The sequence below is a fragment of the Chiloscyllium punctatum genome, chromosome 6, assembly GCF_047496795.1.
Source record: "Chiloscyllium punctatum isolate Juve2018m chromosome 6, sChiPun1.3, whole genome shotgun sequence".
NCBI classification, from domain to species: Eukaryota; Metazoa; Chordata; class Chondrichthyes; order Orectolobiformes; family Hemiscylliidae; genus Chiloscyllium; species Chiloscyllium punctatum.
The window spans coordinates 113444606-113472329 of record NC_092744.1 but is presented as its reverse complement, the minus strand read 5'-3'; the positions used below and the strand labels follow the sequence as shown (position 1 = coordinate 113472329).

At 45.5% G+C, this 27724-nt stretch overlaps 1 long non-coding RNA gene across 1 annotated transcript; it reads left to right on the top strand.

The window, feature by feature from the left end:
- Positions 1-7342: 7342 nt before the first annotated feature.
- On the top strand, positions 7343-22456 carry LOC140478544 (uncharacterized). Its single transcript, XR_011960802.1, has 3 exons — positions 7343-7396; positions 12437-12543; positions 22212-22456. It is a non-coding gene; the product is annotated as an uncharacterized lncRNA (long non-coding RNA).
- Positions 22457-27724: the final 5268 nt, after the last annotated feature.

Sequence of the window (27724 nt, the reverse complement as noted above, 5' to 3'; positions counted from 1 at the left end):
ATCAAGAGTGAGAATTTTAAATTGAGGGATGTGGGCTGGATGCTGGCAGGTGAGACTAGATTGAGTTGGGATATCTGGTCGGCATGGGCGGGTTGGATTGAAGGGTCTGTTTCCATGCTGTACATCTCTGTGGCTTTATGTTGTTGATTATGAATAGGAGCCTTTTGATGGATCAACAAGTTTTGGTACAAGGGAGTACTTGGGCAGCAGAGATTTAGTTTTTCTTGAGATTACAGGGAGGTTGAATGTGGGAAGCTGGCCAGGAATATGTTTGGATAATGAAGTCTGGAGATAACACAGAGATGGATGAAAGTGTATAAGCTGAGACAAGGGTGGAATCAGCTAGAATTAGTGATCTTGTAGTGGGACTGGGCTGTCACACTCACCTCGCCTCTGGGATTCAGTTAGTTGTCAGGTTGTGAATCAGGGCGGTTACACAATCGGGAGCTGAGTGGCCCTGGTGGAGCCTAAAATGAGTGTCACTGAGCTGGCTGTTGCTGAGCAGCTGCTGCTTGGTAGCCCTGTTGATAACATCTTCCATCACGTTACTGCTGATCGAGTGTGGACTGACAGAGGGAAATTGGCTGGGTTGGATTGCCCTGTGTGTTTGTGTTGAACATCCCTGGGCAATGTTCCACATTGTCGGTAGATGCCAGTGCTGGAGCGGTACGTGACTTGGTGGGTGGTAAGTTCTGGAGCACAAGCTATCAGTATTATTGCAGAATATTGGCAGGGCCCGTAGCCTTTGCGCTACTTAACCATTTCCTGATGTTATTCAAACTCAACCGAACTGGCTTAAAACTCACATCTGTGATGTTAGAAACCACTGGAGAAGGCTAAGATGGATCATCCCATTTTGCACTTCTGGCTGCAGATTGCTGCAAATGCTGTTCTCTTATCTGGTGCATGGGTGTGTGAGGCCCCTCCATCAGTAAGGGTGGGGATATCTGTGATACTTCCTCCAGTGAGTTGTTTAATTGTCCATCACCGTTCACAACTGGTTGTGGCAGAACTGCAGAGAGCCGATCTGTTCCACTGGATGGAGGATCACTTAACTCTGTTGCTTGCTGCTGATGCTGTTTGAAATGCAGATGGTCCTGTTTGGTAGCTTCACCAGGTTGGCACTTCGTTTTTAAATCTGCCTGGTGCTGCTCTTGGCATGCCCTCCTTTCCTGTCCATTGTGATGGGTGAGAGCAGGATTTACAAACCCATGAGATTACAGATCGTGCTGCAGTACAGTTCTGCTGCTGTTGATGTCCCACAGTGCCTCATAGATACCCAGTTTGAGATCCTACATCTCTTCGAAGTCTGTCCCATTTCGAACGGTGATAGTGCCACTCAACACAATGGAGGTTTTTCTCAACTTTGGAGACTTGTGTCTCCGAAACGAATGTGTGATGGTCGCTCTTACCGATACTGTCATGGACAGATGTATCTGAAGCTGGTCAATTCATAACAATGAGATCAAGTATGTTTTTCCCTCTTGGATCCCTCACGACCCCCTGCAGACTCAGTTGAGCAGCTATGTCCTTCAGGACATGGCCAGCTCAGTCAGTAATTCTGTTGCAGAGTTAGTCTCGATTGTGAACATTGAAATCCTGTACCCAGAGGACCTTTGACACCTTTTTACTTCCTCAGTGCTTCCTTCAGATGTTGTTCAACATGAAGGAGAACTGATCCATCAGCCAAGGGAGGACGGTACGTGGTAATCAGCAGGAGCCGTGAGACTTCCTGGACTCCGGAGTCAATGCTGAGTACTCCCAGGGCAAATCCTCCCTGTCTGTGCCACGACCTCTGCCTGGTCTGTCCTGCCGGTGGGGCAGGACATATCCAGAGATTTCAGGAGAAAGTGAAGACTGCAGATGCTGGAGATCAGAGTCAAGAGTCTGGTGCTGGAAAAGCACAGCAGGTCAGGGTGATGAAGGGCTTAGGCTCGAAACATCGATTCTCCTTCTCCTCAGATGCTGCCTGACCTGTTGTGCTTTTCCATCACCACAATCTCAATCTCTTGGGATGGTGATGGTGGTGTCTGGTCATTGTCTGTAAGGGTTGATTTCATGAGTATGAGTATGTCGGGCTGTTCCTTGATTGGTCTGTGAGACAGCTCGGCACATTTTGGCCCCAAAATCCGGATGTTAGTGAGGAGGACGTTGCACCATCGAGAGGGCTGATTCTGTGGTTGTATTTTCTGGTGCCTTCTTAGATGACGAGTGGTCCAACCAGTTTCATTCCTTTGTTGAGACTTTGCAGTGATTAATACAGAGAGTAGCTGGCTGGGCCACTGTCAGGTTGACAGGGTTTTTTCTGCCATTGACAATGATTCCATGGAGATCAGGAGTTTCCTAATTCCAGTTATTTTTTCTTAAATTCAGATTCCACTGTCTGCCAAGATGGGATTCGAACCAGGACTTCAGTCATTTGTTTAATATTTTGGTTAAAATTTAAAGACATTAGGTTTGTTCACTCACTTTAAATATCACTTACCCAGGTTTTGTTTCTTTGTGAAACACTGTTCATCATCGTGTCTCCTCCATCCTTCTCTCCAACAACAAGAGTTTGGAGCACATGGAGTTTCTCTGTCACTAAGACTGAGATAATCTGATCTGCTGCTTCCCTCCCTCCCACTAGCCCACGGAGCCAAACTGCCTCACGTGGTGTTCCCGGTTTTTGTCCAAACCGACATCTTTCTCCAATCTCATCTCATGTCCAGCCTTATCAGAACTCACCTTGACCCTTTACCCTAATCTCACTAAACCATAGACTTTCCAACTCTCTTTCCTCCTCCACCTCATCAGTCCCCCTCACCGATTCACAGACATTGTTCCTTGTTCTATCTTTTCTGGTTATGTCCTTCTCTCCCATTCTGTGAAAAATTGATATTTGACCTCACCGTTGTTGGAAAATCCTGCTCCATCTCCACTCTCCCTTTTGTTTCTGAATTCCTTGTATTTGGTGTCCCTCATGGATCTATCCTTGGCCCCTCCTGTGTCTCACCTACACACTGCCAGGAGGTGACATTGTCCAAAAGCACCATGTTAGGTTTCACATGTACACTGACGATGCCCAACTCTCCCTCCCCATTATCCCTCTCCATTACTCCACTGTTACTCAGTTAACGAATTGCTTACCAAATTCCCACTACTCGATTAGGTGCAGTTTCCTCCAATGAAACATTGCAATGTTTAAACCCGTTGCCTTCCAAATTCCTTTCCCTTCCTGCTGAACCTCTCCCTCTCACTGGGAACTATGCAACAGAACTAGACTCTTCACAATACTGCTGTTATATCTGACGCGAAGCTGACCTTCTGATTAGACATTGACACAATCCCAAACACCAGGAATTCCAATCTCTAAACCGTTGCTTATCTCCTCTTCACCCTAGCTCCATTGCTACTGAAACCCCTTACCCATGTCTGTGTTGCCTTAAACTTGATGAATCCAAAGCAGAACCCTTGATTCTGTGACTGGCTCAGAATCTGGTTTCAGACTCCCCTCTCAGTATTTACCCTCAGAGACATCAGTATTTATTCTGTCAAACCCCTTAAGAATCTGGTGGTGTGGTCTGATTGTAGGTGGTGGAAATGGCAGAGGATGATGTGTTGTATCTGGGTGGAAGGTAAGGACTGGGGGGGGAGGGGGGAGGTGTTCTATCCTTGTTGCAGTTGGAGGTGTGGGTTTCAAAGGCAGAGGTGCGGGAAGTGGAGGGGATATAGTGGATGGTGTTGACCACATGGGAGGGGAAATTGCAGTCCTTGAAATACGGGGCAATTTGGAATATTCTGGCTTCACTGGAACACAGCAGTAAGCATGAGACAGAGATGTTGGCCAGGGAACAGGTTCGTGTGTTAAAGTGGCATGTAGCTGGAAGATCAGGGTCTGTTTTTGCAGCAGAATGTAGATCATCTGTCGCCATTTTTGGCACCTCCACTGAGATGCTGCCAGACACAGCTTCCTGTCCCCTCCATTAACAGCTATGCACCCTCCCAGCCAGATCGTAATCCACTCCTTTGTCTTTCCAAATGTTCTGGTCTCTCTTTGGGTTCTGTCCCTGCCTATTATTGACTCTTTAACCCCTATCTCCTGCAGTACAAAGATCTGCAGGTTAGTTGAATTGGCCAAGCTAAATTTCCCATAATGCTCAGGGATGTGTAGGTTAGTTGCATTAGTCAGGAGAAATATACAGTAATAGGGTAGGTGAATGGGTCTGGGTGGGATACCCTTCGGAGGGATGCTGTGGACCTTTTGGGCCGAATGGCCTGTTTCCACACTGTCAGGATTCTAATTTTCCCAGCTCCCATCGGTTCTGAGGAAGGGCCACTGGACAGATTTCTGTTCCCAGATGCTGCCAGACCTGCTGAGCTTTCCCAGCACCTTCTGCTTGTTGTTCCTGATTGACACCATCCATACACCTTCTGGGTTTAATTCAGACAGGGGGAGGATCCCACCACTGACCTCACAATGGGGTCCAGCTGGAAGGGGAAGAGTGGCCTTGGAGACGGAGATAATGAGTCACTTTAGACTGGGAAGTTTTAATTACTCTCTGTGCGGTTCGTTAGTCTGAATTAGAAACTCTTAATCCCGCGTTTTCAGCAGATGGGAAAACGGCTGCGGACATCAGGCATTGACAGTTCCTGGGATATGGCTGCCATCGTTATTGGGAGCAAGGTACAGTGAGGCACATGTGCATGTCCCCTTCCTAGGATTGTGGGGGGAGAAGGTTTGAAGAGAGGCATTTACACATCAAGCACATACCAAGAGAAAAGTATGTCTTTATATTCTTCCTGCACTGACTGTGAGTTTTGTTTTGTGAGTTCATTTCATAGGATATTAAATCAGAATAATTGAGGTGGGGATCTCAAAAGCAAGTTATTAGAGTCAATGGAGTCATTAGGATCTGAATGTCATTGGCATTTTACTGTGGAAGGAGAAAGGTTTGTCTATTCTGTTTGTGGGAAGATATCTCCAATATTTTTGTTAAGCAGAAAGATGTACAAATTCGTGATTGGATTACCCTTTGGGTCTGTGCTCTGTTCTGGGCCCTGCAGCTGAGGAAGAAGATATTTGCCTGAGAGGGAGCCCAGATTTATCCAAATGACACCTCGTCTCTTTGTAAGAACTCTCAGATTTAGACCCAATCACCCACTTCATGATGTTAACCTGTAAACTTCATATTTTCAATTACCTGTAAACTTCGCTTTAAAAATCCTTTTGGACTCAAATTCCAGTACCTTTTCAGGTGGAATGTTCCAGCTTCTGACAACTGTCTGTTCATTCAGAAACTGCTGAGGTCCATGTTGACTCTGGGGTTACAAAGGGCTGAATTGAAAGGTGAGGTGCTGTCCCTGAGCTCCCATTGTGATGCATTGGAACAGTACAGGAGGCTGAGGGCAGTGTAGGTGTGAACAGACAATGAAAATGACAGGGCTGCACTGTGAGGGCTGCTTGGCTCAATGAGAGTGTTCTGGAGTTGGGTGTAAACAGAGGGAGGTGAGACAGGGAGAAGGTGAAGCTGAAAATCAGTTTGAGTTCAGGCCGCTCAGAAATTCACAGTCCCAATGGGAACAGCCAGTTTTTAAGTGATACCTGCGGAGTATTTGTTAAGAGTTTTTAAAGTATTTTTCCTGACGGCAGTTGAGAGTTAACCACATTGCTGTGGGTCTGGAGTCACATGTCGGCCCGACCAGGTGAGGATAACCGTTTCCTTCCCTACAGGACATTAGTGAACCAGATGGGTTTCTAACAATCAACAATAGTTTCATGGTCATCATTCGCCTTTTCATTCTAGATTGTATTGAATTCCGATGCTGCCATCAGCCATGTTGGGATTCTAACCCTAATCCTCGGATTTTCGAGCAGTAAGACTGTGCCTTTGTTTTGGTCTGTAGATGAAGGCGGAGAGATGGCCTGTTGCAGAGTGGCGTGCTGTTCCTGTCGGGTGTGGGAGATTAGGGAGAGTTTCAATGTCCCTGATGATGATGTCTGCAGGAAGTGTGATTGCAAATCCTATTGGATTGCATGGATTGGTGGAGGAGTGATTTAAGGCAATGAGGAATTGAGAGGAGCCGGGGGGGTGTGATAGGTGGCAGTCTCAGGAATGCAGGATACTGCAGATACAGTCAGGTAGATGGGTCACTGCCAGGAAAGCTAGGAGGGGTAGGTCGGTACTGCAGGAGTCTCCTGTGGCTATCTCCATCTCAGACAAGTATACTGTTTTGGAAAATGTAGGTGGTAATAGACTTTCAGGGGAATGTAACACTGACAGCCAAGTTACTGGTACTGAGACTGGCTTCTAACATAATGTGAGGTATATCCAGTTCCACACGATCAATGGTGATAGGGGACTCTCTAGTCAGGGGCACAGTCTGCTGTTTCTGCAGCTGACAGTGAGACATCAGAATGGGGTGATGCTGCCCTTGTGCCAGTGTCAAGGATGTCTCACAGAGGGAGCAGAATATTCTCAAAAGGGAAAATAGCCAGTGGGAGGATATTGTACATTGGTACCAATGGCATAGGTAGGGGAAAGCATGGGGTCCTGAAGAGCAGGGAGATTTGCTAGTGCTACTGGGGAGGCATTAAATCAGTGAGGGAGTCAGGGTAATCCTAAAGAGATAGTGAGAAAAGAGGTGAGTCTGAGGCTGGTACTGTTCACCAGTCAGACTGTCAAGGCAGGCAAGAGCAAGTCACAGAATGAGGTGGGACGGACCAGTTGCACTGCATTTATTTCAGTGCAAGAGACCTGACAGGTCAGGCAGGTGGGCTCAGGGTATGGTTTTGAACATGGCACTGGGATATTACAGCAATTACAGGGACATCACTCAGGGATGGATAGGACTAGCAGCTTAATGTTCCAGGATATAGATGCTATAGCAAGGATAGAAGGGGGCCAACAGAGCAGGGAGAGAGGTGTTTTTGATTAGTGATAACATTATGGCTGGGCTTCGGGAGGATATTCCTGGGAGTACATCCAGGCAAGTTATTTGTGTGGTACTGAGAAATAAGAAAAGGATGACCATCTTACTGGGATTGTATTATAGACTCTCTCCCAATAGTCAGCAGGGAATTGAGACACAATTTTACCAGGAGACCTCCGTTATCTGTAAGAATAATATGGATGCAATGATAAGGGGTTTTAACTTTACCAACATGGCCTATGAGTGCTGTAGTGTTAAGGGCTTGGATGGAAAGGTATTTGTTCAGTGTGTACGAGAACATTTCAGATTCAGTTTGTAGGATGTACCTACTAGAGAAGGAACAAAACCTGAACTGTTTTCTTTATTCATTCACAGGATGAGGCTGTCACTGGCTCGACCAGCATTTATTGCTGCGTTTACCCAGACGGCAGGTAAGAGTCAACCACGTTTCTATAGGTCTGGAGTCCCATGCAGACCAGACCAGGTAAGGATGGCATTTTCCTTCCCTAGAGGTCGTGAGTGGACCACATTGGTTTTTCCAACAATTGACAATGGATTCCTTGTCGTCACTAGATTATTTTTTCCCAGATATTTATTGAATTCACATTCCAAAATCTGCTGTGATGCGATTCAAACCAGGGTCCCCAGAACGTTATCTGGGTCTCTGGATTAACTGTCTAGCAATAATTTCACTCCGTCATCACTGCTTCTTAGAAAATGAGGTATCAGTGGGGCAGCACATCAGCACCAAAGATCCCACAGTATTGTGGCTCAGTGGTTAGCGCTGCTTCCTCAGCACCAGGGACCTGGGTTTAATTCCAGCCTCAGGTGACTGCCTGTGTTCACGTTGGCACATTCTCCCCAGTGTTTGTGAGGGTTTCCTTCGGGTGTTCCAGTTTCCTCCCACAGTCCAAAGATGTGTAGGTTAGTTGGATGAGCCATGTTTAAATTTCTCATAGTGTCCAGATGCAGTTGATGAGGTTTTGGGATGTGCAGGCAAATCTCTGCCTGATGTGAAAAGATCCTTTTGTGGTCTTGGACAGTGGTCAGAGGGAGGTGTGGCCGCACGTTTTACATATCCCGTGGCGGCAAGGGAGGGTCAAGGGTGTGGAGGGTGGGTTGGTGGGTGGGTGTGGACCGAACATGGGAGGTGCAGCGGGAATCGTCTCTGCGGAACACAAATAGGGTTGGGGAGGGAAATATGTCTCTGGTGGTGGGGTCTGACATGAGGTAGCAGAAATAACAGAGGTTAATGTGCTGTATCTGGAGATTAGTGGGGTGGAAGGTGAAGACCGCAGGGTTATATTCTTTATTGTGGCTGGAGGGGTGGGGTAAAAGCAGAGGTGCGGGAAGTGGAGGGTATGTGTTGGAGGGCATTGTTGATCAAGTCAGAGGAAAATTACGGTCCGTGAAGTCGGCCTTCCTGGGATGTCCTGGAATAGGATCCAAAGAGATTAAACAAATATATCACAGACAAAAGATTAACTGGACCAGAGAATAGGACCCCTTAAAGGTCAACAAGGCTGTCTATGGAACCACAGGGGGTGCGAAAGATATGCAAATATTTCACGTCATTTTTACTGGAGAAGTATATGGAAGCTCGAGAGTTTGGAGAAATAAACAGTGATAACTTGAAAAGTGTCCATGTTACAGAGGAGGTGGGACTGAATGTCTTAAATCGCATCAAGGTGGATAAAGCCCTGGAACCTGATCAGGTGTATCCTGGAACTTTCTGGAAATCTAGGGAAGTGATTGTTGGGCCTCTCCTGAGGTACTTGTATCGTTGATAGCGACAGGTGAGGTGCCATTATTTTTAAAAGGTGGTAAGGAGAGGCCATGGAACAAGAGAACAGTGAGCCTGAAGTCAGTGGCAGGCAAGTTGTTGGAAGGGATTCTGAGGGACAGGATATCCATCTATTTGGAAAGGTAAGGAATGATCAGGGAGAGTCAATGTGGCTTTGTACATACACAATTGGGTCTCACTAACTTGAGTGAGTGTTTTGAAGTGACAAAGAAAATTGATGAAGCCAGGCGGTGAATGTTGTTTATATGAACATTCAACAAGGTTCCACAAAGCAGACTGGTTCGCAGGGTTAGATAACATGGAATGCAGGGAGAGCAAGCCATTACAAAACTGCCTTGAAGGGAGGAGACAGAGGATGATGATGATGGAGGGTTGCTTTGCGGACTGGAGGCCTGTGAGCAGCAGTGTGCTGCAAGGATGGATATTGGGCCCTTAAATAAATGACTTGGATGTGAATATATGAGTTATGGTCAGTAGGTTTACAGAAGACACCAAAATTGGAGGTGTAGAATAAAGAAGGTTAGTTCAGAATACAACAGGATCTTGATCAGATGGGCCAGTGGAGCAAGGAATGGCAGACAGAGTTCAATTTAGATAAATGTGAGCTGTTGTATTTTGGAAAGGCAAATCAGGGCAGGACTTATACACTTAATGGTCATGTCCTGGGGAACATTGCTGAACAGAGACCTTGGAATGGCAGGTTCATAGTTCCTTGAAAGTAGAGTCACAGGAAGGTAAGGGAGTGAATGCAGCATTTGGTACGCTCCCCGTTATTGGTCAATGCATTGAATGCAGCTGTTGTGATGTCATATTGTGGGTGGACAGGGCACTGATTACAGCTCTTCTGGAATTCTGTTTTCAGTTCCAATCTCCCTGTTCTTGGAATAATGTTGAGAAATTGAAAGGGTTCAGAAAATATTTGCAAGGATTTTGCCAGGGTTGGATGGTTTGAGCTATTGGGAAAGGCTGACTAGGCTGGGACTATTTTCCCTGGAGAGTTGGAGGCTGAGAGGTGATCTCATAAAATCATGAAGGGCATGGATAAGGTGAGCAGTCCGGGACTTTTTCCCAAGTTCGGTGGGTCCAGAACTAGAGGGTAAAGGCTTAAGGTGAGAGGGAAAAGATTTAAAAGGGATCTAAGGGGCATCTTGTTCATGTTGAAGGCATTGCAAGTATGGAATGAACTGCAGAGGAAGGGGTGGAGTCTAGTACCATTGCAGCATTTAAAAGGCATTTGATTGGGTACTTGAAGAGAAATGTTTTTAGAGTGATAAGGGTGAACCGCTGGCAAATGGGACTCCATTAATGCTCTCCGTTATTGGTCAATGCATTGAATACAGAAGCTGGGATGTCATATTGTGGCTGGACAGGACATTGATTAAGCCACTTCTGGAATTCTGTTTTCAGTTTGAATTACTCTGTTCTGGGACGGATGTTGTGGAACTTGAAAAGGTTTGGACAAGATTTACAAAAACGTTGCCAGGATTGGAGGATTTGGGCTACAGGGAGAGCCTGAATAGGCTGGGGCTATTTTCTCTGGTGAGTCAAAGACTGAGAGGTGACTTCATGGAGATTTATAAAATCACGAGGGGTGTGAATAAGGTGAGCAGCCGGGGTCCTATTTCCTCAGGTTAGGTGGGTCCAAAACTAGAGCACCTGGGTTTAAGTTGAGAGGGAAACAATTTAAAAGGGATTTATATGGCAACGTTTTCAAGCTGAGTGTGGTGTGTGTATGGGAGGGGCTACCAGATGATATAGTGGAGGCTGATAAAATCACAACATCTAAAAGGCTTCCAATTGGGTACATGGTTTTGATGGATACAGGCCAATAGCTGGTAAATGGGAATCCATTAGTTTAGGATTCCTGGTTGGCACAGACGAATTGGACTGAAGGTCTGTTTCTTTGATCTTAATAAATTAAGATGCATTCCTCTCTTTTGTGGAGAGCTAGCTGCAGCACAGATAATTATCCTTGGAGCTGAGAAGGTGAAGCAGTGATTTCGACCTGGTGCAGATTTGGTTCCAAGGTCTTGAATTTGCAGAGAGAGAGAGGAATTGTTCACACTGTCACAATTTTTAGTAACTTTCAAGTAATTGGCAAATAATACAAGGTGAAAATGTGAACACTATTTTATTCAGTAAGTTCTGAGCATCTGGAACAGTCTGAACGACACAGATTCAGCAGGTCTTCTGAAACAGACTTGGAATTTTACTTTTTAAGGAAAGATTTGGGGGGCTATGGGCACATGGGAGGGGACTTGGGACAGATTTGCAGCATCTCCAGAGGGAGAAAGTACAGCCCCAATGGGCTGAATAGCCCTCAGGCCCTGTGCTCTGTGATACTGCCCCATTCACTGTGAATGATGAAGCTCATCCCTGGGCAGAGAGAGGGATTAGCCCTCCGCTCTCATCACAATGGGGCCTGGCTGATTGACGGCAGCTCCAGACCAATGGGAGGAGAATCTGTGTAGTCCTGCAGCCAATGGGATTGAATGAGGGGTGTGGCCAGCAAGACGACACCTGTCCATGAGCTGTGCAGGTGCAGTGTCACTGGGTGGGGTTGGGAGAGACAGCAGAGACTGGGACAGAGGCTGTGGGACCTGAATTACAAACTCACCGTAAATTAAAACCAAAAGAACTGCGGAAGATGTAAATCAGAAACAACAACCAGGAGGTTCTGGAAAAGCTCGGCAGGTCTGGCAGTATCTGTGATGAAAAATCAGAGTTAAAGTTTCAGACCCAGTGTCCCTTCCACAGAAGAGATATTACTGAGAAAAAAAAGGTCAGTTTATGTGCAGAAGTTACTGTGGGGGGAAGATAAAAGGAGTAAAGGATAGGTGGGGATAGAGTGAGAAGAACGGTTGGATAAAGGAGTGGATAACGATCTGGCTGGGGGAGGGTCTTTAGCTGTTAATGGAGACTGTTATTGGCTAACCATAGGGAGTGTGTAATGGCAGGCTGTGAGAACAAGGACTGGTGTGTGGGGTAGGGGGGCTACGACATGAGGTTGTTAACTTATGGTTAGCCAATAACTGTCTCCATTGTAAGCTGTTGCCCACCTTTCTCACTCCACGATTGGAGCTGCCGAGGACACAAACCTTTGGAATATCTTCCCTAACTCCCTCTGTCCGCCTTAAAGATGTATCTAAAAATCGTTCTCTTTAATCAACGTTTCCATCATGCGTGAAGCATTTTAGGAGATTTGTCAATGTGAAAGGCTCCATACAATGCAGGTAGTTGTTGTTATTGTCTGACATCAGGAGAAACAGGGATGAGCCCTCTCTCTCTCTGACCTGATGAACAACAGCAAAATCAGGAAGCACTGAGCATGCTCCAGCCCACAATGGGACTCGGATTATTGATGTCAGCGCAGGACCAGTAAGAGTGGGGGAACGGGGCTGGAGGTGCTAGTTGGTCCTTCAACCAATCGGAGTGAATGAGGGGCGGGACAATACTCAACCATGTTATAAACTTCACTGGCAGCACAGTGCTGTTGTGACCAAGGCATTGGAAATGTGTGAAGGTGAAGGGCAGGGGAAAGGAAAGACATATTGACCAGGAAGAGGAGGAAATTTTCACGGTATGGAATGAGAGGTTTTACAGAACTTAGTGCACTTTGTAAAACACAAATTTGAAAATCCCAAATTCTGCACCATTTTCCCTCCCTATAATCCATTTTGTGCTCCCTGAAATATCAACTGTGTGTTTCTCTCTCCACAGATACCAGTGATTAATGCCAAAGCCCCATTGCCTGTGGAGAAGGTGATGTTTGACTTCCTTGTACAGCTGCAATTCCTGTGGTGAAGGTGCTCCCACAATGTGTTTGGGTAAGAGCTGTTATAGATTATTCACTCAGTAATATTGAAGAGTCGACATTGTGTGTGCAAATCAACAACAGTTTTTTTTTTATCATGTTTATAATTCCACAGAAATACTATTGAAAACTTCTGACATAAGGCCACAGATGGGGATATTAGGTCAGGTGATCAAAAGAATTGCCAAATAAGCAGGTTTTCAGGAATACCTTAAAGGAGGAAAGCAGGTCTGAGGGGGTAAGGATGGGAATTCCAGACCGTGTTGCCTTGGCAACAGTAGAAACAGCCAGACAGGTGAAGCAATGAATAAACACATCATTGGGAGTCTGAAAGAAAATAAGATGTTGAGGTGTCACAGGTTGTGTGGTGCAGGGAGACAGGGATGTTCACAGCCAGGAATTACATTAAGGGTGAGAAGTTTAAATTGTTACTTGTTAATAGGAGCCTTTTGATGGATCAACAAGTTTTGGTACAAGTGAGCACTTGGGCAGTAGGGTTTTAGATACTCTTGAGATTACATGTAAGTTGAATGTGGGAGGCTGGCCCGGAGTGTGTTTGGGTAATGAAGTCTGGAGATACCACAGGGATGGATGAGTATTTCAGTAAATGAGCTGAGACTAGGGTGGAGTTGGGTGATGTCACTGATGTAGGAATAGTGCTTTTGGAGTTGGGCTGCTCCTCCTCCTCATCACCGCCCCTCCCCAAATCACAGATATTGTTCCTTGTTCTGTCTGTCTGTCTTTTCGGGTTATGTCCTTCTCTCCCATTCTGCTACAAACTAATATTTGAACCCACCGTTGTAGGAAAAACCTACTCCATCCCGACTCTCCCTTTCCTTTCTGAATTCCCTGTATTTGGTGTCCCTTAAGGATCTCTCCTTGGTCTCTCCTGTTTCTCACCTACATACTGCCAGGAGGTGACATTGTCCAAAAGCACCGTGTTAGGTTTCACATGTACACTGACGATGCCCAGCTCTCCCTCCCCATCATCCCTCCCCATTACTCAGTTATCAAACTGCTCATCACACTCCCACTACGGGATTGGCTGCAATTTCCTGCAATGGAACATTGCAATGGTTAAACCCATTGCCTTCAGTTGCTATTACAAATTACTTTCCCTTACTGCTGAGCCCCTCCCTCTCCCTGGGAACTGTCTGAGACAGGAACCACACTCTTGACAATATTGCTCTCATATCTGACCCCAAGGTGACCTTCTGATCAGACATCTACACAATCACAAACACCAGGAATTCCAATCTCTTAAAATCTTTCTTGTCTCCACCTCCCCCCAGCTCCATTGCAACTGAAACCCCTGACCTGTGTCGGTGTTGCCTCAAACTTGACGAATCCAAAACAGAATCCGTGATTCCGTGACTGACCCAGAATCTGGTTCCAGACTCCCTCATGATGGGCAACATCCTCTCCGTATTTACCCTGTCAAACTCTTTAAGAATCCTACATGTTACAATGAGATCACCTCTCATTCTTCCCAAATCCAGTGAGTAGAGTCCCAACTTCTTCAGCCTTTTCTTAAAAGATAATCCCTGTAAACCAGGGATCATCCCAGTCAATCTTCTGTGAAATGCCTCTGATGGAATGATGTATTTCCTTAAATAAAGGGACCAAACCTTCTGTCATTACTCCAGATGTGGTCTGACTCGCACTTTATAAAGTTCCTCTCAGGTATATACTCCAAACAACTCCCTTTAAACTTGCACAGATGTTGTTGGAAATGCTCAGCTGGTCATGCAGCATCTGTGAAGAAAAATCAGTTAAAGTTTCGGGTCTGGTCACCCTTCCTCAGATATGTTAACTCTAATTTCTTTTCACAGATGCTGCTAGACCTGCTGAGCTTTTCCAGAAACTTCTGTTTCTCTGCCTGGTTTCCACCATCTTCAGTTGGTTTCGGTTTTCACATCCTTTAAACTTGCCATCTCTCCTCTAGAATTTGTCATTTCCACCTTGGAAAAAAGATTCGCATTTGTTTGGTCTCCCCTACTCTGGGGGAAAAAAAAGAAACCATTGCTATCATTGCTCCTCATAATTTTATAAAGTTCAATAAAGCCACCTAAAGTGTCCAGTGCTGCAGGGAAATAGCCTCAGCCTATTCAGCCTCTCCCTATGGTTCAAATGTTCCAATACTGGCAACACCCTGGAAAAACTTTTCAGAACTCTTGCAAGTTTCCCAACGTCTTTCCTATAGCAGGGAGACTGGAATTGAAAGCAGTCTGGGGATTCCAAATTTGGCTGAGCCAATAAACTGTACAACCGAAACATGATCTCCCAACTCCTACACTTAATGCACTGCCCAATAACAGCTAGCATACCAAACACCACTTTGACCGACCTGTCTACCTTCAACCACACTTTCAAGGAACTATCAACCCACACTGCATGGTCTGTTTGTCTGTCAACACTTCCCAGGAACTTGTCATTAAGACGTTGAGTCCTATTCTGGTAACATCTTTCTGAAATCAGGGAGACCACAATTGAATACAGTATTCTAAAACTGGCCTCAGCAATGCCCTACTCAGTCACAACGTGACCTCCTAATCCCTATACTCAGTGACAGAATCCCTACAGTGTGGAAACAGGCCTTTCGGCCCATGAAACCATACCAACCATCGGAACAGCATTCCACCCTAACTCTGTAACCTGCCATTACCCATAGCTAATCCGGCTAACCTGCATGTCTTTGGATTTGTGGGAGGAAATTAAGAGCACCCAGAGAAAGCCCACGCAGACACACAGGGAGAATGTGCAAACACCACACAGACAGTGGAATCGAACCAGAGTACATTTATTGATCAGCACATTCCATTCAATGGTAGTGTCCCAAATGCCACGTTGAGCACCTGATCTCCCTGAAACTCTACTTTCCAAGAACTACGCAGTTGTTCTGAGACTTTCAGAGGGAATTAAGGTGAGGAGGAGAAAACAGGAACAGGGTTGAGTTTTAGATCTATAAAATAACTCTCCATCTTCTCCGCATCTTCCCCTGCTCTGTCTGCTGTCCCACCCCCCCCCCATCGGCCTGTCTCTCCCCCCTCAACTCGTCGGCCTGTTCCGTCTGCCCCCCCACTTCCCTCCTTTGTTGGTTGTCTCTCCACCCCCCCCCCCCCGTCGGCCTGTCCACATTCCCCTCAACCCGTCGGCCTGTTTTTCCCCCTCTGTCGGCCTGTTCCTCCTGCCATCTCCCCCCACCCCGGGTCTGTTTCCCCTTTCTGTCATTCGCCCCCCCCTTTGTTCCCCCTGTCTGTTCCCCTCCCTTCTAATCCCACTTTCTGTCCTCCTCATCTGTCTCTATGCCACCCCTCTCTGTCCCCCCTCTCTTTCCCCACCCATTTCAGTCCCACCCCTCTCCACCCACCCACCCCCTGTCTACCTGCCTATCCTCCCTCCCAGTCCCCTAGTTCTGTACTCCCCCACTGCAGGGCAAATATCTTGTCTATTTACCCTATCCACGCCCAGCCTGATTTTAAAAATCTCTTTAGGTCACCATTCAGCCTCTGCCGCTCCAGGGAAAACAGCCTATCCAACCCTGGCAACATGCTATACTTCATTTCTGATCTCTTTAAAGTTTAAGAACATCCATCTGATAGGAAGGAGAACAGAATTCTATGGTATATTGATTCGGCACCTTTTGCAATGTCCGGTACAGCCGCAATATGACCTCCCAACCCCTATACTCAATGCTCTGACCAATAAAGACAAGCAGACCAACTGCCGCCTTCACTATCCTATCTACTTGCTACTCTACTGTCAAGGAACTATGAACCTGCACTCCAAGGACTCTTTGTTTAGCAGCACTCCCCTGGAACTTACTATTAACTGTATAAGTCCTGCTAAAGTTTGCTTTTCCAAAATGCAGCAGCTTACATTTTTCTAAACTGATCTCCTCAGCCCATTCACCCATCTGATCCAGATCCTCTTGTACTCTGAGGTAATCTTTTTCACTGTCTACTACACCTCCCATTTTGGTGTCATCTGCAAACCTACTTACAATACCTCTTATGTTCACATCCAAATCATGGATATAAATGATGAAAAGTAGTGGATCCAGCACCAATCCTTGTGAGACTCCACTGGTCACAGGCCTCCAGCCTGAAAAGCACCCTCTGCCTTCTACCTTCGGGCGATCTAACTTGCTGACTAGTCTCCCATGAGGAACCTTGTCAAACACGTTACTGAAGTCCATGTAGATCATGTCCATGCTCTGACCTCAGCAATCCTCTTTGGTACTTCTTCAAAAAAACTGAGTCAAATTCATGAGATATGATTTCCCATGCACAAAGCTGTTATTAGTATCCAGGATTTAACTCTGTACATTGGGGTCTGCGTTGCCCAGTTATAGGTGTTAATATTCTGGATGAAGTTCAAGTACACCAGCATTTTGTCAGTGACTCTGTATTGAGTCTTGTTAATGTCACCAACACAGGTGAGTTCCTTTTGAAAGGCAGTCTCTTTATCCCTTGCCCACCAGGAAATGGTGGTGTCCTTACCTCTGGACTAGGAGGATCAGTCTCAGAGTTGAGAAACAGCATCTTTGAAGAGGCTGATTAGTAAACCTGCCCAAGCCCTCAGGCCATACAGTCTCCCAGCTGTCCCTGCCTGAGTCTCCAAACAGAACCTTCCTGTAGTTTCTCTCCTGTCAGACTCTCCCATTGCTCAGTTTGTCCAGGATCCCCTCCTGCTGCTGCACTGATCCTGTCCCTCACTGACCTGTCCATCGCCCAGTGTCCTCCACTTTCATTCACTGTTCACAATCCCATTCACCCAGTCCTCCCGCCCCGCCCCCTCCACTCTATAGAGACTGCTCAGTGGTTAGCACTGCTGCCTCACAGCACCAGGTACCCGGGTTCGATTCCGGCCGCGGGCGACTGTCTGTGTGGAGTTTGCGCAATCTCCCCGTGTCTGAGCGGATTTCCTCCCACAATCCAAAGATGTGCAGGGCAGGTGAATTGGCCATTTGAAATTGCCCATAGTATTAGTTACATTATTAGGGGGAATGGGTCTGTGTAAGTTACTGTTTGGAGGGTCGGTATGGACTTGTTTGGCCGAAGGGCCTGTTTCCATACTGTAGGGATTCTGATATATTGGGCAGCAGCTGCTGTCAATCACCCAGACTCCTGTATGATCGGGAGCACGTGCTGTAGGAGGGGAGACCAGTGCACGGGCGCAGTGCTGACCAATTGTGGGAGTATGCGCAATATGGGTCAGTGCCTGGGAAGGAGGCTGTGGGTGTGAGGGATTAATCTATCATTAGCAGCTTCATCCCTCTGGGAGCAGGACCCAGGGGAATGGCCCTTCTCTTGCTACCCTGACATGTGATCAGACTATCAGTGGGGCAGCGTTTTGCAGAAAGTTATCAGAACTCTTTTGTGAAGATTCAGGGTTGTTATGGAAAGAGACAAGGATGGGCCTGCAATTAAAATTCTAATTTGACTCATTTTAGTAAGATGGGTCTTAGCCAGAGTGAGCAGGAAGCAGTGTATGCAGGATGGTTCTCATCAGGAGCTAGGAAACTGAGTTCGAAGAAAGTGTGTGTGAGAACTGGGTGTGGAGGAAAGGAGTGGGGGGATTGGTTTGGATTTCAGTTCACAGAAGAGAGAAATTGTGAGACTGAGGTTTAAAGCTTTGGGGGAACAAGGAAACTACAGTTTAATACTACAATTGTCTTATGAATTTCCATCCTGTATTAACAGTGGTAACTTGTGTGCTCTGTTGTATGGTACTGAAAGGGTTGATTTGCGGATGAGAAATACAAATTGAACTTCATGTTCAGATCTGATGGTTACTTGATCTGTGCCGATCTGAATATCATTGGCCTTTTCATCTGGAAGGAAAGGTGTGCATTCTGTCCGTGGGCAAATATTTCAAATCTCAGTGTGACTGGAAAAGTACTGAGACACTGCCAAGTCCATGTCAGCATGGTGAGTGTGGAGAGAGATTTCATTTGCTTTTGAAAGTCTGGAAAATCATGCCACATTTCCCAGGAACAATTAAGCCACAACTTTGCTTTGTAGAAGGACAAGTCTTTCTGGCTGCATGGTTCATTAAAGACACAAGGATACCTACACCATGGGAAGCACTATGAAAGCAGGATTGTTGTCAAGGAGTTCATTGTCGAGCATGGATTGTAATCCATTGGCATTGTCACGTTGGTTCCAGCGCTGTGGGGAAACACTGGAAATATGATGAATGTAATGTAGGTTTCAGTTATTAAACTGTAAAAAGTGCAGAACAATTTACAAGGATGTTGCCAGAGCTCAGCGGTCTGAGTTATAGGGAGAGGTTGGAGAAGTGAGGATTTTATGTTTAGAGCAGAGGAAACTGAGGGGGTTCTTTTCGAGAAGTGTATAAGACCATGAGAGGCATGGATAAGGCGAATGCACTCAGTCTTTTTCCCAGGAACTCAAGGATTGGACGGCTTGATTGGATCAGTTTAAGGTTAGAGTAGAAAGAATAAAAGGGAAGCTGAGGGGCAACTGTTTTACACAGAGGGTTGTATGAATATAGAATGAGCTGCCAGTGGAAGTGGTTGAGGTGGGTACACTCACAACAGGTAAAAGACATTTGGACAAATACATGGATAGGAAAGGTTCATAAGCAGATGGGTCAAGTGCAGGGAAATGGGGTTAGTGTGGATGGACATTCTGGTCAGCATGGGCCAGTTTGGGCCAAAGGTCCTTTCTCTGCTGCAGGATGCTATGACTCTAAGTGCATCTGCTATTTCTCCCACTAACTCTGTTGGTATCCTGGGATGTATTCCATCAGGGCAATGAGACTTGTCTACCTTTAACTCCATTAGCTTGCCCAGCTCTAACTCTTTCACGATAATGGTTATTATCTAGGTCCTCCCCTTCCTCATTCTCCTTATCAATTACTGGCATGTTCTTCATATCCTCCACTGTGAAGACTGACTGCTGTGTGCTCATATTCCTGAACCCTGCTGGATAGGAATAATCAGGCACAGAACTCAGAGGTCTTCTTTGAGTCTTTATTGATGAAACATGGCAGGTACATGGATAGTGCACATGCAAAACGCCTCCAGGCAGCATCAGGTAACTCCCCACCTGTCCGATGTACGGCTCCCATTCTTATACCTTGGTGGTTTGGGACTTTGAATAGAGACTGTCTCTCAGTATTATCTCCATGGCAACGGCAATTAGAAAGTCCAGTTCAGTTTAGCACTTTGTGGTTAAAACACACACCACTCCCCCCACACCCCTGTGGCTCCCTCAAGTATCTGACAGACGCTTCAGCTTCAGTGGGGTATCTATCAGGATTCTGATGTGGAGGAGCCGGTGGTGGGGTGGACAAAGTTAAAAACCACACATCACCAGGTTATAGTCCAACAGGTTTATTTGGAAGTACAAGCCTTTGGAGTGTGGTGTGATTTTTAATTTGATCAGGATTATCTCTATGGTAACAGTTAAGTGCTTCAGCAATTACAGAGGCCATATGTTCCACACACAATAGGTTCCCCTCTAGCAGGGTAAACTGCTATTCTGGCCCTGGGGATAGCTACTCATCACTTTTTTCTCCCCCAATCCCATTTCGCTTTCTGTTGATCTTTAAAGTTTTTCTAATCTCCTAGTTTCTCCTTGGTCTTTGCCAATTTGTATGCCTTCTATTTCAATTTGATAGACTCCCTTGTTTCCTCAGAAACCCACGGCAGATTACGCCTTTTCCTACAGTCCTTCCTTTTCACTGATATATACTTTTGCTGAGCACTTTGAAAAATTGCTTTGATATTCCCCCACTGTCCTCAACTTTCCCATACATAAAGCCTTTGCTTCCAGTCTACATTAGCCAACTCCTGCCTCATCCTATTGTAGTCTCCTTTGTTTAAGCACTGATCTTGGGATTGGATCTAATCTTCCGGCATTCCAGCTGTATTCTAAATTCAACCAGATTTATCAGAAGTCTTTTATCAGATTACGAGGTGCGACAATGTTACCTGGGTGTTTTGCATTTCATTCTCAAAGACCTTGGCTTTGTAGTAAAGTATAGGATAGATATTCACAACAGAGTATTCTGGACGGTGTGAATGTACTGCACAGTCGAAAACTATAAATCACTGTCCCCCTCAGTTTAAAATTGCAAAATCATTATCTCCTACACGCTTCCTCACTACCTAAATTTGGAACGCTAATCCACCTGACTATCCTGCATTTTCCCAAATCTCCTTTAGTGAAGATGGTGAGTTTTAATTCAGCATTCCAGTTATTACCGTAAGAAGATAAGCCCTGGGCACAGGGGAGGCAATGCAGCCCTTTGAACCAGCTCCACCATTTAATACGGTGTTGATTGAGCTCACCTCGGTCTCAGCTGGATTTTCCCACCTGTTCTCTCTCACCCTTCATCTCATTGCAAAATAAACATCTGCTTCGCTTCATTAAATCTACTCATTGTCCTGGCATCCACCGCATTTTGAATAGGGAATTCCACAGATTTGCAACACATTGAGACAAGTACATTCTTCTTCATGAGAATATAATAGAGTCCCTGTAGTGCAGAAACAGGGTATTCATCCATGGAGTCCACACCAACCCTATGATGAGCATCCCATTCAGACCCACTCTATCCCTGTAACCCTGCATTTCCCATGGCTAATGGCCTAACCGGCACATACATGGACACTGTGGACAGTTTAGCATAGGCAATCCACCTAACCAACACATCTTTGGACTGTAGGAGGAAGCTCGAGCACCCGAGGAAACCACCGAGACATGCTGAGAACGTGTAAACTCCACACAGTCGACTCTGGCTGAAATAAAAGCCGGGTCCCTGACGCTGTGAGGCAGCAGTGCTAACCACTGAGCTACATCTGCTTAAAATCTGCTACCCCTTATTAACCTCCCCACTCCGCAATTGGCTAAATCAATGTTCCTTATGTCAGAAATCAGGTTGTGGAAGCAGATGTCTCAGTAAAATCCAGTACCAGCCCGTGTCTGAATGGGGATCCTATACACAAGACCCTCCATCCCTCACTTTTCATTCACTATCAATAAACATATCTCCAGTGGCTTCATGGGGGCTACATCTCCCACAATCCCTGAGGCAGGGACCACGCGTGTGTGGGGAAGCCTAGCACTGCACATGTGCAGAATATGGGCGGATTTTGGAGCATGTGCTTTGGGGTAATTAGCGGAAAGCATTTGACGTTGTGATTTCCTGGAGAAGGAACGTATCAGCTTGTAGTATTGATGGGTTGGGGGGGGTCAAAGTGTCACCACACCCACATGGGCCCAAGTTCCATCCCCAACTTGTCATAATGCTGGGAATCGACCAATGGGAAACAAAGAAGGGTCTTACCCATTCTCCCAGACTGAAGGTTCCTCTTCTGTACAGGATCTGCTACCACCCTTTCTGTTTCCTTTTGATTTATTCTCCTGTTACATTATTGACTTGCAGTAACTGAAGGGAAATGGAGTGAACCCAGAAAGGGTGCAGAGTCTATCCAGGGACGGGAAGTGGTGGCATGGGTCTGTTTACCAGTCACTCCATGAGAATGGGGAGGGTGTACATTAGGGACAGCAGAGGCAGAATGGTGGGAGAGAGTAATAAGTGGGCTGGAGCATTACAGCTTTGGGGGGAGAAAGGGGGAAAGGATATTCCAGAGAAGCTAGAATTGTCTGTTCTGAATTTCTAACCTGTACATATTCCTTTATACAGGGTGCTAGATGGTGAAGATTTGCTGACTGAAATCTCAAACTCATGTGCCGATCATGATAAAGTTAACCAGCATTTGAAGAACCAAAGATAGAGAATCACTTGACCAAAATCCTGCAACACTCTCCCTCACAGGATTGTCGGTCTATCTGCGCCAAATGGACTGTGAATGGTTCAAGACAGCAGCTCACTACCATCTTCTCAAGGGTAACGAGAGATGGGGAATAAATGCTGGCTGAGACAGTGATGTCCACATCCTGGAAATGGGTTCTATCTCTAGTTGCTGAAATCCAGTTGTTGTTACTGCAGGATGATGAGGGAGGCTGAGTGCATCCTCCAGGAGGCAGCATCATCACATTACCCTTGCCTACACCCACACAGTAACACAGCAACGTCACTGGAACAAAAGCAGTGAAGCCAAAGGAGAACATAGATATAGTTCTTAGAGATAAAGTCATAAAAGGGGATTGGAACGCAGCAAGAAAAGGAGACTGAGCTGGATGGTCACCTGTTTCCCCTTGAATGGTGGAGCAGGATTGAAAGGCCGAATGGCCTCCTGCTATCTCCAGGTCTGTATATAGCCATGGAGCCCGCGTAGGAATAAGTAGGCAGGGATTCTCCAGGAGATTGCACCTCGACATCCGTTTTCTGTGAGGGTTGGTTTGATGGATTTTATTTCACATTTGTCTTTAACAGAAGGTTTGTGAATATGATATTAAAATATTGTAGCTATTTAATCCACAATAAATAAAACTAAAAGAAAAGAAATGAAACTATCTGAACATAGCAGTTTTTAAAATTTTCAAACGCCATGTGAAACAAAATCCTGTCTATTCCCGGACGCCATCACTTTCCAGTTATTCCAGCTGCAGGGAAATATTCCCTCCCTGTCTGAACCTTTGGTTTGATTTAACTTCTTTTCAGTTCTCCTTTGAGCTGTGAAGCGTTCTTTCTCCGCCCCCCCCCCCCCCCCCCCAGAGGTTATCTCACACAGCTGAGCAACCTTCCCACGTTCATCATTTCGCCATTTTGGGTTTTTGCTAATATATGATCACCAGCAGTAAACCACCCATGTAACCAATCGAATATTTACACACAAAGCCCATTACAGGCAAAGCAAACCATTACAAATGACAGAGTGGGAATGGACCAAATCAGAGTTAGGGGTGAGGGGGCAGCAGTGGAGATAAAGCACTGTATCCCCTGCGATGCCCATACCAATTGATACATACCAATTGCTGCTCTCCAAGGACACCCTGCTTTATCCTCAATCATAGAATAGCCTTTATCCTCAATCATAGAATAGAATCCCAACAGTGTGGCAGGACAGCATTGGCCCATCAAACCCCACCAACCATCCAAAGAGCATCCCACCTGGAGCACTCCATCCTTGTAACACTGCATTTCGCATGGCTGCTCCACTGAGTCTGCACAATCATGGAGACTGTGGACAAGTCCACACCGACCCGCCGAAGTGCAACCCACCCATACCCCTACATTTACCCCTTACCTAACACTTCGGGCACACACAGAAACACAAAAGATAGCATGTGTACCTGAGTTGAATGAACCTGGACTTAGGAAAATGTGACAACAATCACGACTAGTTAGAATTACAGAATCCCTTAGGCGCACAAAGAGACTATTCGGTCCATCAAGTCTGCAATGACCTGCTGTCCCACCCTACCTCCATAACCCCACATTTAGCATAGCTAACCCAACCCATCTAACCTACACACTACAGGTCATGTTAGCACGGCCAATCCATCAAACCTGCACATCTGTGGGAGGGTCACATATTATGTCTAAGTGCTCAGGATTGTGAATGAAGGATCGCAAATACTTGACTCTGACGCAAATCCTCTTTTATTTTCAAAAGAAAATCTGGAGGATATTGCAGCCAGAAAGATTTCCGATTACCTCATGAGGAAGAGAATTCAAAACTCGTGCCACTGACCCAGGGGGCGCAGTGAAGTCACAGAGATCTGGGAACCATCAGAAATGTAACAGGTTGTGAGCAAGGTGGGAGTGAGACAAGGACAAAAAGACAGTCTGTCACATGGGGGAAGGCAGGAGAGATTAAGTTGCAGAAATGGTAGTCCCTCAAGGCCATGGGGAATGGAGTTAGGGCTGGGAAAGAAACCAGGAAACAAGGTGAGCAGCTGTGAAAGAAATACATTGAAAAAACAGATTATAACCACATAGAGGGCAGAGTACACAGTCTGAAATTGTTGCTCTCATTGGTGAGTACAGAACGCTGTAAAGCCTGGGTCATTCTATTACAGCCAACACATGCAGGATAGGCCAAGTGGCCTCGATCTGTGCTGTAACTTTCTGATAAATTTATTCGGACATTTGGAATTCAGGTCAGATGATCATAAATTCTCAAATTGGACTTGAGTTTAATATTCTGGAGAAATGTTAAATAAATCACAATGATCCCATTCTGCAGACTTTAGTCCACAGCCCTGCATGTTCCACCATCTCAGTTACATCCATGTCCTTTTATTCTAATGTGATGCTGGTTACTGCCTCTGCCACCTCATCAATGAGTTCCTGCTCCCCACCATCTCTGAGTGAAATGAATTCTCCCCTCCCCTTCTTTCTGAGAATTAGTTTCAATCTAAATCCTCCAGTTTCTGACCTCTCAGTTAATGAATAGCTCCTTCCTATCCACTCGATCTGGATTCCTCAGCATTTTATCACTTCAATTAAATCTCACCTCATCCTCCTCGGAAATCATCCCCAGCCTATCCAACCTTTCCTCAGAGCAGAAATTTTCCAATTGTAGAAACATTCTGATCAATCTCCTCTGTACCCTCTCTGGTGTGATCACATCAACCCTGGAATAAGGGGATCAGAAGTGTGTGCAGTACTTTAACTGTGGTCAAACGAGTGTTCCTGACATTTCCCGTGTCACGTCTGTGTTCTTGTGGTTGTCGCTCAGACAAGAAGTGTCCTGGTTTTCCCACATGGAACTGGATGTGCATTCCATGGGGCTGGGATTCCCTACCATGTGTTTATTTGTTAACTAATCCTAAATTAACTTCAGATTAAAACAACATTATCAGCTGCTCAAGTCACCTTTTTAAAATAACTTTAAAATTATTACTATCTAAACACAACAGCCTTTAAGTTACTGATCCAACTAGTCAGATGTCTCCACTGTTACAATCACTTGAAGATTATCTTTACCTTCAGCTACATTTGGTGAATTGAAAACTGATTGTAAATATATGAATATCAAACAGATTTGAGTTTTATGATAATTAACCCAGTCTGACATTCTTGTTGGTTAATATCTTGAAGAGAACTGTCCTCAGAACTCCAGCTGTGCTCTGACTTCATTCACAACTGGATGTGGCTGGACTGCAGATCTTAGATCTGTTCTGTTGTTTCCCGGATTGCTTCACTCTGTCTATCACTTGCTGCTTATGCTGTTAGGCACAAGTAGCCCTCTTTGGGAACTTCATCAGGTTAACACCTCATTCATGCTGCTGTCACTGACATGCCCTCCTGAATTCTCTCAGTTGAATGAGGATTGATACTCTGTTTGATGGCATGAGGTAAGTTGGGGAAAATGGGGGGCCGTGATTCTGTAAGTTTTGCTGGAGTACAATTCTACTGCTGTTGTTGGAAGGAAAGAGCTAAACTCTTGCACTCTTGACCCTATGTACTACATGCAGTATCATGAACACTGATAGGCCAAGACATGAAATACGAGCAACACTGTACAATGATGCAGAATCACAACTGCAGCAAGGGGAGTTCAAGATCCAACTTGACATAGGAGTTGGGAAAGAAGCAGTTGATCAGATTGTCTCATTCATAGTCACAAAGAGACTCTGTGAGATTAATGTATTGTTGGAGGTGAGGGTGGAGGAGGTTGGGGAGATAGAGAGCCCTTCAAAAGAAACTAATCTGCCTGAGAGTTGTGAGATAGAATTGATTGCCATGCATTTAACAGAAAGCTAATTGAAACTGTTTTTATCCCCAAAAGATAACAAGATTGATGGTGCTTCCAATCATCCCCAGAAACACACCCCAGAATACATGGTTCGGAGATGGATGTCAATAGCCCATCAACATCCAACTCCTGTAATCATTGAGCAAACATATGTGTGATTACCCTGTTCTGATGAACCAGAAAATCACTGTTCACTCTGTGCAGATGTACAGCGATGTGGGGAAGGATTGGCCTCATGGTGTTGTCGTGAGACAGGGTTAATATAAACCCCAGATAGTGTTCTGGAGAGCTGGGTTCAAAGCCTGCTGCAGCAGATGAGGGGGATTTGAATTCAATAAAAAAGCAACTTGTGAATTTAGAGTCTAATGATGACCATTAATCGATTGTCAGAAAAACCCATCTGGATCACTAATGCCCTTTCAGGAAGGAAGTTGCCATCCTTACCTGGTCTGGCCTACATTGTGACCTCAGACCCACAGTAATGTGGTCGACTCTTACCTGCCCTCTGGGCAATTAGGGATGGGCAGTAAATGCTGCCGGACCAGCGACACCCTCATCCTGTGAATGAATAAAGCAAAATAAAAGTCTCTACCCAGTGTGAATCTGCGTGTTCAACGATGTTGTGAACATTTCCAAAACTAAGATCTCTATGTGCACAACTTTATGAGCTGCCAAAACCATTGTTCATTACTTGGTGTGAAAAAGAGAAAAAAAAATCCTTCAATTGTGGCTATCAGTAAATTGACTGGGGTCTCAGCAGGATGGATGCCGAAGTGAATCCCTTCCCACCCCACACACACACAGAGCAGGTGAACAACTCCCTAGTCTGACTGGTTTGGCCAGTTTCCAGGTGGGATGGGTAAAGAAGTCCCTTCTGGCATTCCCCACATTTCCAGGGTCTGTCCCTAGTGTGGCTGCACTGGTGTTTTGCCATTTCAGACAAATGCTGGCAGACTGTTACACACACCGTTAGCCAGCCCCCAAAAGAACCCAGTATGAAGCAGTAAACATTATCTCCTGCTGTGGAGGGACAGACTGTATTGGTCTGAGTAGGAACATTGAACAGATTTACCTAAATGACAACGTAATCGGTGGCCAGAGCAAGTTAAGCAAGTCCAAATAAAATGCATTATAGCACAGACAGAGGCCCATCAAATCCAGGCTGGCTATCTGTAGCAGAATCCCATATTCTCACTCCCCATACGTACCCCAAACTCTGCAAGTTTATTTCCCTCAGAACTGATCTAATTGTTTTTATCAATCATTGATCTTCTCTACTTGCACCACCATCGTAGGCAACATGTTCTGCATATTTCCAGCCAATACAGTCAGCAGAAACACTTGCTCATCTCCCACTGTCTCAAAACCTCACATCTGGTCTTAATTCTTGTGCCATCACCTATCAAATACAGATATTTTTGTCTGCTATATCTAGGTCTGTTATAATCTTATACAGCTCTATCGAAAATATATTTAACTAGTTTATTTCAAAGAAAATAGCAATTTCTTCAAATCAATCCAGTGACTGCATTTTCTTCATCAGTGAACC